This window comes from Nuphar pumila, chromosome 4 (genome assembly GCF_984573655.1).
Source record: "Nuphar pumila chromosome 4, dmNupPumi1.hap1.1, whole genome shotgun sequence".
NCBI classification, from domain to species: Eukaryota; Viridiplantae; Streptophyta; class Magnoliopsida; order Nymphaeales; family Nymphaeaceae; genus Nuphar; species Nuphar pumila.
Genome location: NC_143252.1, coordinates 122,504,960 through 122,520,018, shown reverse-complemented (window position 1 = coordinate 122,520,018; position 15,059 = coordinate 122,504,960).

The window sequence follows — 15,059 nt, the reverse complement described above, 5'->3', positions numbered from 1 at the left end:
CATCCTTCAGTTAATTATCTCATTCAAGATTTTTTTTTAATCCAACTTGTTGGACTCAATAAAAAAAAGGCCAAGAAACGAGACGAACAGCTCATGACTCGGTTTGATTCGAAAGCTCATTCAGGCTTGTAAATTGAGCTCAGCAAGCCGAGCTGCAAGCTCACACGAGCTAGGAATGGACATTGGGTGCGCGACTCGGCTCGAATCGTGTAGGGCCATAGTAGATCGAGTTGGGATTCAAATATTAGGCAATGAGCTCGATCCAAAATGTGGCTCTGAACTAAATCCATTTTAGTATAGTTGGACCAAGATTTGAATTTTACATGATTATACTGGATCTGAAAAAAAGTGGAAAAGCTTTTACACGAAAAAGTGCAAAGGGGTTGAATTTCCTTTAGATCTGAATATAGATCCAAAGTCTCCAACAGGAAGTGTCAAATCTTAGTCCAACTCGAAACAGAAGAAGTCCGATCATGTAATTCCGAATTCAATCCACATATACATTAGGGCTAGGGATGGCAGTGGACCGGGGGAAAGCGGGGCCCCGCCTCGCCCCGTTTGGACCGGGGATGGAGGCGGGGGTGGAGGATAAAATCCACCCCCACCGCGGAGGCGGGGCGGGGGTGGACGTGCACTTTTCCCCGCCCCGCCCCATCCCCGCCACGATCCCCGCCTAATCCCCGCCCCAACCCTGCTCCGACCACTTTTCCCCGCAATATCCCCGCCTCATCCCCGTTTGGACCGGGGATGGAGGTGGGGGTGGAGGATAAAATCCATCCCCGCCGCGGAGGCGGGGCGGGGGTGGAGGATAAAATTTTGAGGCGGGGCGGGGGTGGAAACCTTGTCCCCCGCCCCGCCCCGCCCCACTGCCATCCCTAATTAGGGCATACCAAATATTGCCGATATTTTGAAAATATCCCCGAAAAAATGGCATTTTAGGTCACCCTTTAAAACTCCAATATATGGCGAGGATTTCTTCTTGATGTTGTTAATGGCTATTTTTGTTGAAAAGGAGTGTGACTTTAGTTTTTTACTTTTTATTTCTGCTTAAAAAACCTTTTTTTTTATAATTTGTGTCAATGTTTTGCCAGTAAAAATGCGAGAAATATGAACATTTTCAACTTCTAACAAGAATTTGGATGCCGTTATTTTGCAGTTTTAAACATTTGTGCTATGCATTGGGGTCTTATTTTAATACCCAAATCCTGGAATGCTGTGCTGGATCCGGATCAGGAGTCCGATCCACTTTTACCCTTACAATCCAGGCTCATCTCTGCTTAGGTTATAGACACAGATTACGGACATTATTTTATGGGTATCGACCCGATCCATAGGGAACCCCATAAACCATTAATGACCTGATAGAAATCTTTTAACAACCACTGGAGAGAACCTGCCAAGGGCAGAAAGAGTGAATCCTTGCATTGCATGCCATCAGAAAATGTGATTCTTGTGAGTTTGGGTTACTGCTTTTTTTTTAAAAGCAAGCTGGGGTTTAGACATACCCCACCAGTTATTATTCAAAGTACCACTGGGGTTTGAACTTGCAACGTTCCCATCACAAGGAGATGGGCACCCACACCTCCTACCAACTAGGCCGAGCCCATTGGCCATTCTCATAACGACATCCCTGAATATGGCGGGCCTAGGGATGGCAGTGGGGCGGGGCAGGGCGGGAGACAAGGTCTCCACCCCCGCCCCGCCTCAAGATTTTATCCTACACCCCCGCCTCCATCCTCGGCGGGGATGGATTTTATCCTCCACCCCCGCCTTCATCCCCGTTTCATGTCCTCCATCCCCGGTTCAAACGGCGATGAGGCGGGGCGGGGCAGGGATATTGCGGGGAAAAGTGGTCGGGGCGGGGTTGGGGCAGGGATGAGGCGGGGATCGTGGCGGGGCGGGGAAAAGTGCACGTCCATCCCCGCCTCCACCCCCGATCGGGGATGGATTTTAACCTTTGTCCCCGCCTCCATCCCTGTTTCATACCCTTCATCCCCGGTCCAAACGGGGCGGGGCAGGGCCCCGCTTTCCCCCAGTCCACTGCCATGCCCTCTTGAATGTGGCTCAGCTTTAGCCCATACATGACCCTCAAGTAGAATTTGGCAAGTGTCTTGCTGGACCTGAACCGCTGAGTTTAGTTTTGGTAAAAGAGCCTGTTCAAGATGGGCTCATTTAGGCTGAAGCTCAGCTGAAACTGAGGCTTGAACTTTGTACTTTGTATCAAGCTAACTAAGCTGAGCTCAGTTGAAAAAACATGTGCTTTTATTTTGAACCATTTTTTTTAAAAGGCAAGCTGGTGTTAGGCTCACCCCTACCAGAATTCGATCCTGGGTTTTCAGCTTGACACACAGGACCCCCCGCTTACCACATGGGATACCACTTAGGTGGTATTTTTTTTAAAACCATTTTACATCACTGTATGCGACATAAATGAGACTGCTTGGCTCTTCGACCGATTCTCATAAGAATCATTCTCCAATGAAAACAAGCGCATATTCCCTTGCATCCCATGCGATCCAAAATGAAGTGATTCGAAATTACAGGTTAGACGGTGTGATCGAGAATCACGTGACAAGTGAGTAAAATGGCCCCTAATGTCATTTTGAATCTCAATGCTCCATTTTCTCATGTTTGCTTACACGTACAAATGAGAATTGTTTTCTTTCAACCGTGACACGATTCTCGTGCGTTTCGAGCCAAGCAAATATGCCCTAACTCTCATGAGAAAATGTGCATAAGAATGAGGGTCACAACTTCAACCTTGCAACTGCAATTGTGTTTTTAAGGGCTTTGCAAAAGTGATTTTGAATAGTTTTGTAATCATTGTCTCTCATAATAGGAGTCCTTGACCCCTGAGTCCCTTTTTACTTGAATTGGGGAATTGTTTTCTTTTTTTTATGCATTCTCTTGTATAATTATGAGCCAATTGCAATCACATGAGAAAGTGTGTAACGATCCTAAATTGACCCTAAAAAAATTTGTAATTTTTTTTAACGAATAAATGATTTTAAAACATTGCAAAAAGATATCCCAATAACCTAGTTCATAGATTTAATATACATAACTCAACATACATTCCAGATATAAAATAAATCAAATCATGAATTTAAATTGAATTGAATTTAATAAAATAATCTTTATTTAAGGTTCAACAATTTCTTCATAACAATAAACTCTTAACTATATTAGAATTCAGGCCACCATATCATAACTCTCGCTCCCTCCAGCAAGTCGGTCCCTTCATCATTGAGTCTTAGTACCTAAAAGATTTTAAAAATGAAGTAAGGACCGAAGTTCTCAAAGGAGACTCTCTCAAAATTCAACAGTAAGAACGATAACATAAATCAAATCAAACATAAGATTAAAAGAGCTCTACAAACATCACATGTTCAGAATAAACTTGCAATATAAACAGTTCGATCCAAACGACCTGCAATCTCATGCTAAATTAACCATTTAGAGATGCATGAATCAACATAATATTCATGAATCACTTATTAACTTTAATTATCAGTATTGCTTTTGTATGTTTGTTTCTACTTAATGCACAAAATTAAATTTTTATTTATATAAAACCCCCATATTCTTAAAATGAATCGAATTCTTGAGGTTCAAGGCAGTCTACAGTGGTATTTTTAATACATAATTTGTATTTTATTAACTGAGTCATACATATGTCCCTCGACCGATGTCAAGAATCAATACTATCAATCGAAGCACCCTGAATAAACACCTAATGTTGAGACAATAAAGAAATCAATATTCATTCATGTAACTTTCTCGATACACCAATAACTGAAGTTGAGTCTAACAACACAACCCACAAGCAAAGTAGCGAGAGTTTCCTACAATCATAGCAAAAAACATGAACTATTCATTGGGTTCTCGAAAAAATAATGCATACAACATTTAGCATCCTTACAGTCTCCATGACGGTCATTCGAGGTTCTCACTCTTTTAAAGAGCTACCAAGAAAAAAATTTATTATACGGTTTGATGCCTTTTACCGTTATTAATCAATTAAGAGTTTTGTACATAATAACAGTTATGCAAATCAGCATGCATTAACAATTTTGAGCATTTGCTTTGTCAATTTCAACATTGTAACTAATTTAAAAGTAATATAAAATAGTTTTGCAATGCATTTAAAATTTATTTTTTTATGAAAAACATATTCACCTAGTCTTCAAAGGCACATCAGTGGTTTACACATGACTACTACATAATTTAATAAAATTTAAATAGCATTGCAAAATTTTGATGAACAACAATCATACATATATATTCAAATTTGTGTTCACAATACAAAATTAATGCATATTTATAGCAAATAAATGAATGCACGTTGAAACTGAAAATCCAAAACTTTTATAACCATTCCAATTCAACATCTATTAACTTCATATTTAATTAACCATCCAAAACTAATCATATTTCACAATTTTAATATAAATAAGATTTGTATCTAGTTAAATAAAAATTCAGGTTGTAGAGACATCAAGAAAATTCAGATTCAAATCATTGTTAACCAAACAAATCAAATTTGAGAATAAATGTAAAACCTTCTAATAGAAATTAGCTTGTAGAAAACAATCTGATTTCTATAGATTAAAGTTCAGCTTAGGGTTGATAAAAATTCAAATTTAACTAACTGTCCAAAATAGAATAGTTTTATCCATTGCAAAAGAAAATCATATTTTTCTTTCTAAACCATAAAACCAGACTTTCAAACAGGAACCAAAACTTAATTTAGAAAAACCCTTATTTAAGACCATTATTAACAATAGTTCAAATTCAGATTTACCAAAATAGGAAAAGCTGAATTTATTTAAGCTGTCGGTTAAACCAAGACATCGACAACATGCTTGATTTCTAACTGAACACCCAGCTCAACATTGATATATATATATATATATATATATATATATATATATATATATATATATATATATATATATATATATATATATATATGAGAACCTTCATAATACACGTTAAATTAAACCAGCAGGACATGCGATGATCCAAGAAAAATTTGCAGCCCAATGGCTATCGGTCTCATCATAACCCAATGTGAAATCAATCAGAGAAAAACTCAGATTACAAATCAAACCTAACCCAAACCATCACAGCTACCGTACTGAATCTTAGAACTTACCATAAGTTGACTGTTCAGACCCATCAAAGTCCAAATCAAAATTGATGGTTGAAACAGCCAAGAAAAATCCAGATCAAAAATTTGTGTATGGAAGCACAAATTTAGTCTTCCTCTAACCCATTCTTAATTCAACCTAAACTAAATCCCTTCATATCGAATTAGGAGAGAATTTGGACATTGAAGAAAGAAGAACACGTTGAAGAAGGTCCGCTGGGTACGCTGCATGCAGCTTCCTTTTTCTCTAACCTGCTGCTCTCTCTCACACGATTTATGTTCTCTCTCTCTCGTTACCCTTTCTCTCAAAACACGTCGTTGTGTTTTGAGAGAGAGGCTCATGCCTCTTTATAACGTAAAAAAGGGACGTCCATTTTGGAAAATAGAAAGACTTCTATTTTCTTAAGAAAACAAAAGTACTTCAAAACACATACTCTAAATAAAATATATATATCACATATATCTTATCTTTGTTATTATTTTTATCACTAATATAATTTAGTTTTAAAACTAATTTATCTTATCATAAATAGATCCTGGATCTTAGCCATATCCATATCGGATCCAAAGTAGCATCGACCACCATCATGAATACCTTATATAGTATATTAATTCAAGACTTTGAAAACATAATTATTTTAGTAAAAAAATTAATTTTAAAACTTATTTATCCACACTCAAATGGATCATGGATCTCAGCAATAGGTCCAAGATCCATATCGAGATCCAAAATAACGTCAACCACTTTATACATATATTATATCATGAAAATATATTTATTAAATTTAAACACAAGAAAATAAATCAAAAAACCTTAAATTATAAAAAAATAAACCATAAAATTAAATATAAAATCCCTAATTCAAACCCTAATTAAAGAAAAACAAATAAAAAACCATAATAAAATCAAATCAAATTAACTATAAAAATTCCTAATTTAAGAAATTTGATTAAATCCCTAATCAAATCAAAGAAAAGCCCTAATCAAATTAATTATAAAAATCCCTAATTTAAATTTTTTGATTCAAAGCCTTAATTAAAGAAAATCAAATAAAAAATCTATAATTAAATCAAATAAAATGCCTAATTAAACTAACTATAAAAAGCCCTAATTAAGAAATTTGATTTAAAGCCTTAATCAAATTAACTAAAAAAAAACTCTAATCAAAGAATTTTTTATTCAAAGACATAATCTGAACCCTAATCAAATAGAGAGAGAGAGAGGGGTCAGAGGTAGGGGTGGCAATTTCTGACACGACCCGCCAACCCTCCTCTTAGGTGGGTTCGGGTTGGGCTTAAGCCAACCCGTTTAATAAACGGGTCGACCCGCGTAACCCGTTTATTAAAGAGGTCGGGTTCGGATTGGGGGTATGCCAACCCGCCAACCCGGCTGACCCGTTTAATAAACGGGTTAGGCGGGTGGGTCAACCCGCCAACCTGACTACCTGCCAACCCGATCCGTCAACCCGCCAACCTGAAAACCCGTTTACCTGTCCCAACCCATTTATTAAATGGGTTTGCGGGTCGTGTCGGATTACCCGTTTATTAAACGGGTCGGGTTCGTGTTTGCCACAGCTGACCCGTTTAATAAACGGGTCGGGTTCGGGTTGAGGTATGCTGACACACCAACCCGACCCGCCAACCCGCCAATCCGACCCGATTGCCACCCCTAGTCAGAGATAGACCCCCTTCCTTCTTCTTTTTTATGTGATCCCCCCATCCTGTTCTCAGTGTAACAGGGAGTTGGAACGGTGATTCATCGTCCCACGGATGCGTGAACAGACACACTCGTAGAACCACTCTCTTACAAATGTGAGAAAATGATTCTTAAGAGGGGCCAAGCAAGCATGCCCTTAATAAACATATATTTCTAATTAGAAGCATAATTTCCAGGAATCGGTACCGATATTGGGACAGGTACGGGTACTGGTACAAATATGTGAGAGCTTAAAAAGTTTCAGGTACATTTTATTTGAAATGCATATTGATATGGTTTAAAAACTATCCATACAAGTTTCAAATTAACATTGATATTGTTTCTAAAAGAATAAGTATTCTAAAAAGTTGATACAAAGTATATAGTTTTATAAAGATACCTATACATTAAAATAATTAATAATAATTTTTTCACAAATTCTAATATTAATTTTTTTTATGAAATTGTTGTATGTATGCAGAATCGCTAGTGGAAAAAAGCTTGAAACTCCTTTAAAGTGTAATAAAAATGTGTTTACATAAGATGATATGTGTTTATCAAGTAATTGGAACGAGTTTCTTGAACATTTGATACTTTTACCTAGTACTGGTATGCCTGACATGTCATACGCTAAGGCATATTGAGTACCAATGCAACAATAATTAGAAGTGTATATGAGCTGAGTCGAGTCGAGTCGAGTCGAGCCGAAGACGTCTTGTTTATGCTTGGATCTGTAACTTTGACTCGCCTCACTGAGCCTATTTTACAGCCTGTTTGATCTCCTAACGAACCGAGTCATGAGCTGATGGATCCATTTCCTAGCTTTAACTAAGTTGCCTATACCAACTTGACAAAAAAAAAATTAAACCCCATTAAGATTTTGGGACCCCCACAATATGATCCAATCTTGACTTCAATGTGCAAATAAGTGCGTTCTGACCAATTTAAGCGTCAGTGCTGTCTATTTGCTTTTGACCCTTTGGCCTTTTTTTTTGTTTCGACCTTGAGTGAAAGAACATCAATGCAAATGCAGTACGGCCTGGTCTGCATGCCACTGTGTTAAATTACAAAGGCCGGCTCTAACTCTTAAGCTTATGTACAATGAGGTAAACACTATCAACTAGGCTATAATGCGCTTCTCCACATGGAGAGGCGCTTTAACTAACTACGCCTTAGTTTTTTTTTTTTTTAAAGGCAAGCTGGGGTTAGAAGGGTGGAGAAATGGGAAAATATATTAGTTAAAAGAGGTTGGAGTAGGCCTAAAAAGACATGGATGGAGGTGATAAGAAAGGATATGAATGCTTTGAACCTCACCGAGGACATAGCATTGGATAGAAATGAATGGAGGAGAAGGATTCATGTGGAAGACCCATAATGATTTTCTTTGTTGGTTCATATCGCCGACCCCAATTGTTTTGGGATGAAGGCGTAGTTGTTGTTGTAAAGGCAAGCTGGGGTTAGTTCGTCCCCCACCAGTTACACAACATACCATTGGGTTTTGAACTTGCAACGTCCCAACACATAGCATCACCATAAAAACCTACAAAGGTTGGTTCATAGTTGCAGGAAGCTTCTTGCTACATGGGGAAGCTCACTTCCTCGAAAAGAGGAGAATCTTTGAGAAACCCGCTTCCTAAACTCAATTCTTTTTAGTAAGAAGCTCTCTTTCTCCTCGTTTTCAAATTTGATTCTTTTTTCTCTTTCTTGGCTTTTCTCTTTCGCATCTTGCCACTTCTCCTTCATTTCTCCCTAACTTTTTAAAGTTTTTTTTGTCTTAAAATATAATAAATTTTTTATAGCAAGCTTAACTGCAGGTTTTATATGATTTTAAATTTGAGTTCATGTCATTTTTTATTTGCTTTGGCTATATTGTTCTTTGTGTTTCATTTTTTCATGTGTTTGCATAATCACTTCACAATAGTATCACACTTTTCACTTCATACTACTTTTTTAAAGCCGGCTTACCCGCTTCGGCTTCAAGCATTGGGTTCTCGTATCCATTTCGTTTCCTGGTAACTATGGGTTGGTTTTCAATAATTTAAAAACCAACTCCCACTAAAAAAAGGGCATGTAGATCAAATCCATGTGGTTATTTGGACCCATTAATAGAGAGAGAGAGAGAGTTTGCTAAATCTTTTGTAGATATACCTAAGGAAAAATAAGTAATTTCAAAGAGTAAAAGTAACACAACCGTCAAATCAAGCAAATTCTGAAAATTTAGTATGTTTTCTTTACATATTTAAAATTTAAAGTTGCTTTGTGTTGGGAAGTTGCAAGTTCGAACCCCAAATGGTATGGTTGTATAACTGGTAGGGGTCTGCCTAACCACAGCTTTCTTTGTCCAAAAAAAATAAAAATCCTGAGAAAATATCATAAAAAATTGCCTAAGTGTTTTAAATTTTTATTTCTTGCAATATTTCCAAAATATTGCAAGTTTTTTTCTTAAAAACACAAATATCATGTTTTAAACCTGAATCAGCTATTTATCGTTAAAAAAATGTGTGTGTCTTATTTGTATTTATTTATAAAAATATATTTTTCATATTTTAAATTTACTTTTTATTGCCCATCTTTTGTTTAAAAAACTCAAGATTTTCAAAAAAAAAAATCCATTTCTTGTGAGTTTTTGGCTGCTGATATTTTGAAGTTTTTTAACTTTTATCAACATGGATACCAGCATCTCAAAATTGGATGTGGATCCAATCACCTGGTTCCAGTAAAAGCCTGACCCTTGACATCCCAACTTGCAAGACCATTTTTTGGATTTATAACCCAAAGAAATCGCACCCAACACGAAGACCTGATCGCGTACTTACGATCGTCGTGCCAGCAGTGTAAAACTCAGAGGCTAGGACCCTTGCCCCCGAAGCCTATGCTATGCGTTGGTTTGGGCAGAAGCCCATAAGAATGGAACTTTGACTGCCCGCGTATCAGCCATGGCCCCACCTAGGGATGGCAGTGGGGCGGGGCGTGAGACAAGGTCTCCACCCCCGCCCCGCCCCGCCTCAAGATTAGAACCTCCATCCCCGCCTCGATTCCCGGCGGGGATGGATTTTAACCTCCACCCCCGCCTTAATCCCTGTTTCATGACCTCCATCCCCGGTTCAAACGGGGATGAGGTGGGGCGGGGATATTGCGGGGAAAAATGATGGGGACGGGATGAGGCGGGGCGGGGATATTGTTGGGAAAAGTGATGGGGACGGGATGAGGCGGGGAAAAGTGTACGTCCATCCCCACCTTCATCCCCGAACGGGGATGGATTTTAACCTTAGTCCCCGCCTCCACCCCCATTTCATACCCTTCATCCCCGGTCCAAACGGGGCGAGGTGAGGAGGAGCGGGGCCCACTTTCCCCCGGTCCACTGCCATCCCTAGCCCCACCCCCTTGGGCAACTCCCAAGACTTGTTTCGTCTATTTCATATTCTATCCGTTAACCAGTTATCCTTAAAAGTAGGGGCCCACAAATCATTAATACCGGCCTACCATTTAATGTTCATAATTCTTATATTTGATTTTCTGATGGTTCTTTAAGACTTATCTAGCAGAGTATAGGAGTGTCAATAAGGTCATTTTCCTTTGAGGCTGATTTCATTCCAAGTCTATGAATAGGTTAAATGCGTCTGTGATGGATATTTTATATGCTTTTGGCTTCCGGATCATGTCAAACGTGGCCAAGTTCATGAACTTCAAGATTTTGAAGTAGCAGCTCGCTTCATTGTTCTGGCTTAATATAACCAAGTTCATGAACTCTGACATTTCTTATAGGGCGATTTCATGGTACGTTTGTCATTGTTTGAAATGTGATCAATTCTAGGACCAACATTGAAATTGACGACTTTCGTTGTCTTTTCATGGCACCAAAGGATACTGTTTGGTACCAACGGGGATACGGGTGGTTGGTAGGAGCTGTCAGTGCACGACTCCTTGTGGTGGGACGTTGCAGGTTCAAAGCTCAATGGTATGTTGAATAATAACCAGTGGGGTAGCTTGCCTTTCAAAAAGAAAACAATACTGTTTGACCACATTAATTTGTCATTGTTTGAAATGTGATCGACTTCATGAAAAATTCAAAATTCCTATTACTGGTACTAATAGTGACAAATATCGCAAGATTTATGAAAAATCTCGTGATAATATGGCGAGAAATTGCCTGAAAGTTTAAAACAGAAATTTCTTGCTAGATTTTCAAAACATCGCAAGATTTATGAAAAAAACATAAATACCGCTATTTAAATGCGATATTTACGTTTTAAATGGCTATTTATCACAAAAAATCATGTATTTTTATTTTTAAATAATTTTTATTAATATTTTATTATAAAAATAAATTTTATATTTTTAAAATTATTTTTTTATTGTCGAGATTTTGCAAAAAAATGCAAGATTTATGGAATTTTTTCAATTTCTCATGAGTTTTTGAAAAACGAGAAATTGCCGATAAAAACGTTTGTCACTATGCTGGTACGAACCAATGTTATCAGTATCAGTGTGTATAGGCCTATACCTTATGGCATATGCTTCACCCTTGAATCGGCTATTTTTTAATAAATGTAAAAAAAAATACTAAAAATTAATTTTTTTTAATATTATGTTAATAGGTTTAACACGTTCATGTTATGATTGACACATAATATATTTTTATTATTTTTGGGCCGTTTCAGTTGAGTATCGGTATTGGCCCCGATACATCTGAATGCGGTGGTCAAACGATTCAGTTACGAACAATGGATTTAATGACTTTCCATGACACTCAAGGATATCGTTTTGCAACATTTATCATTTTTTTGAAATGTGATCAATTTCATGAGAAGTTCAAAATTCCAATTTCTAGTACGAACACTGAAGTTTGATGACTTTTGTTATCTTTATGACCGTTCGGCAGCATTTATCGTTGTTTGAAATGTGATCAATTTCACGAAAAATTCAAAATTCCTGCAGAACAAACGTTGGAGTTGATGACTTCTGCCATCTTTCATGCCATTAAAAGGATACCGTTTGGCAACAATTGTCATTGTTTGAAATGTGACAAACTTCATGAAAAAATCAAATATTCCTAAGGCTGGTCCAAACATTGGAGTTGATGACTTGCTTTTTGCATGAAAATTTTAAAACTCCTATTACTAGTACAAATATTGGAGTTGATGACTTGCTTTTTGCATGAAAATTTTAAAACTCCTATTACTAGTACAAATATTGGAGTTGATGACGTTTGCCATCTTAATTTCAAGACACTTTTGGTCATATTTCAAGCAATTTCGCTGAAATAAAAATGTCAAATATCTAGAACTAGGTAGGTAGGCCATTTTGGAAGGATGCCCAAAATACTTTTAGGTATCTCTACCATTTTGATGAGTTCATTTGACACCCTTGCAGACCACACTGCCGCTACACACACCATCACCACCACCACCACCACCACCACACACACACCACATCATGTAACCCGAACCTTTTGTACCTTCTATAAATCCAAAAACTTCAAAGATCTTTGGTAAGATTGTTATCGATAGCGAGTACCAAGGCTCTACTCGTTTCAAAAGAAGGGGCAATACTTTCTACGAAGAATGCGAAATTTAGTCTAGAAGGTAATGGGTTACTCCTACAGCACGTCCTTGTCCAATGCTCAAAGCAAACCAAGAACAAAAATCCAAATGTTAATGCATGAGGTACTTTAAATGGTCTCACGTAGGGGTGGCAATCGGGTCGGGTTGGCGGGTTGGCGTGTCAGCATACCTCAACCCAAACCCGACCCGTTTATTAAATGGGTCAGCTGTGGCAAACACGAACCCGACCCGTTTAATAAACGGGTAACCCGACACGACCCGCCAACCCATTTAATAAATGGGTTGGGTCGGGTAAATGGGTATTCAGGTTGGTGGGTTGACCCACCCGCCTAACCCGTTTATTAAACGGGTCATCCGGGTTGGCGGGTTGGCATACCCCCAACCCGAACCCGACCTGTTTAATAAACGGGTTACGCGGGTCGACCCGTTTATTAAACGGGTTGGCTTAAGCCCAACCCGAACCCGCCTAAGAGTCGGGTTGGCGGGTGGTGTCAGAAATTGCCACCCCTAGTCTCACGCAATTTGTTTCAATGATTTGAAGGGTAGAAGGAATGGAGTACATGTAGGCAGAATTTGCTAAATTTTTTGGAAGGAAGAAGCTAGGGCCTTGACATTCCTTTAGGTGAGGAATTTTTTGTATAATTTTGAAAGATTTGATGTACAGAAATCAAACTATAGTTCAAATAATATATCTGTTAATTTTAGCAAAAATAGCAAAAAGGAGGAATCCAAAAATCATGGAAGGATCATCCCACCAGATTGGTTCCCCAACATTAGAGGGATTACAAGTCTTGTAATGATTCTTGATTCTCAATGAGATCTGGTAGGGGTCTGCCTAACCTCAGCTTCCTTTCAAAAAAAAGTTGTTTTTTTGCTTGCCATATCTACGGTCATCGTGCCGGCAGCGAAAAACTCCGAGACAAGGACCCCTGCCCCCGAGGCCTATGCTAGGCGTTTGCTTGTGCAGAGGGACCACGAAAATCGAACCTTGACTGCCCCCACCCCCCCACCACCACCACTACGCCAACCCTCAAAAGTCCTCAATTTGAAAAGGTAGAACACCAACCTTCAAGGTTGTCCTAGATCTTTGAAACCTAGTGACTCTACTTGTACAGTTGGTCCCGTGAGTGAGTTGGGGAAACGAGCACACCATTGATTTCTTTGACCTTGTTTGAGCAAGTGTCAAAATTTGACAAGCTTTGCTTTTCTTGTGGCCCTGCTTTCTGCTTTCCATATAAGCATAGGAAAGAAAAGGTAAAAGTTTGATATGGGAGGGAATGGTAATTAGAGTACCAAACACTCACACACCTTATAGCTTGTTTGTGAGAAAAGCTTAAGCAGGAATCATTTTCTAATAATGCCATTAGGACCGGTAGACAAGCCGAACCAAGGTTGTTCAGGCTCGGCTCATTTACAGCAAGCCATTGTTTGGATCAACTCGTCTGGCTTGTACAAGCATAACCGAGCTCAAGACAGATGAGTTGAGCCATGAGCCCAGCCATGAGCAAGTGATTAAAAGGGCACCGTCTATTTTTCGTGAATAAAGATGAATATAAAGTTTACAAAGGAGTAAATATTTGGTACTAATGAAGGTATGAAACTATTGATTAGAATCTCACCTTTATTTTATATTTTTTATATATTTTTGTAGATCAAACCTTATAGATGTGATCTACCATATTTGTTTTGTAGGAAATGAGTTTGGAATCTTGTGATTGTGACATGTAAGAAAGATTTTCAAGGGCTTCAAAATCCACGGCCTACAATGTACCAAAATTTCACGAACTCAAGAAAGCATATTTTTAAGTAGAAAAAACACGATTGAAGATCCAATTCTTAATAAACAAACCATACTCAACACATCTATGTGGTCAGATTGAGCTTATACACCATGCATCTATGATTTCTAGTTCAATAGTTCCTTACCTTCATTAGTACCAAATAAAAACCCTTTAAAAAATAGGTAGCTGAACGGTATCAAATTTCTAAAAATGGTGAAAATACCCTTAACCTAAAAACTTTAACATGTAAAGGATAGATAGGTTATATCTGTGCTTAATAGGGCAATCATCCATTTTTAATTAAAAAGGATAAAACAGAAACTTTACAGAAAACTGTTTCCACTTAAAAAGAACTTTAAAGCGCGAACTTTACAAAACTCATAGCTAACCTTATTGAATCTCTAAAATGGTTAAAAACATGCTTCACCTAGAAACTTTAATATGGAAGTGTAGTTAAACTATTTTTATGTCTAAAAGGACAATCATGTATTTTTAAAGAATAAGGATTAACCAAGGAGTTTTAACAAACAGGTAGCTGACCTTATCAATCTTTTTTTTTTAGATAACTAGGGAAAAACTGCCTTGCACCGAGTTCATTGGCGTAAAACCCTAGGCCCCTCTTACCGAACAGAGAGTGCAGTCAGCTTCGGCCTTGCAGGTAAGTACATGTATCTATCAGTCCATTTTTATTGAGGGAGGTTAGCCCAAAGTCCTTATTTGACAATTTGTGTTAAGCAGTGCTCTTATTTAGAATTTATGAAAAATTGGTACTTGACATGGATATCAGGTAAAAAGTGGGCATGAGAGAGAAAGAGAGATTTGTGAAATGATAGAGAAGGATAAATATTTGCTACAATTGATCCCAT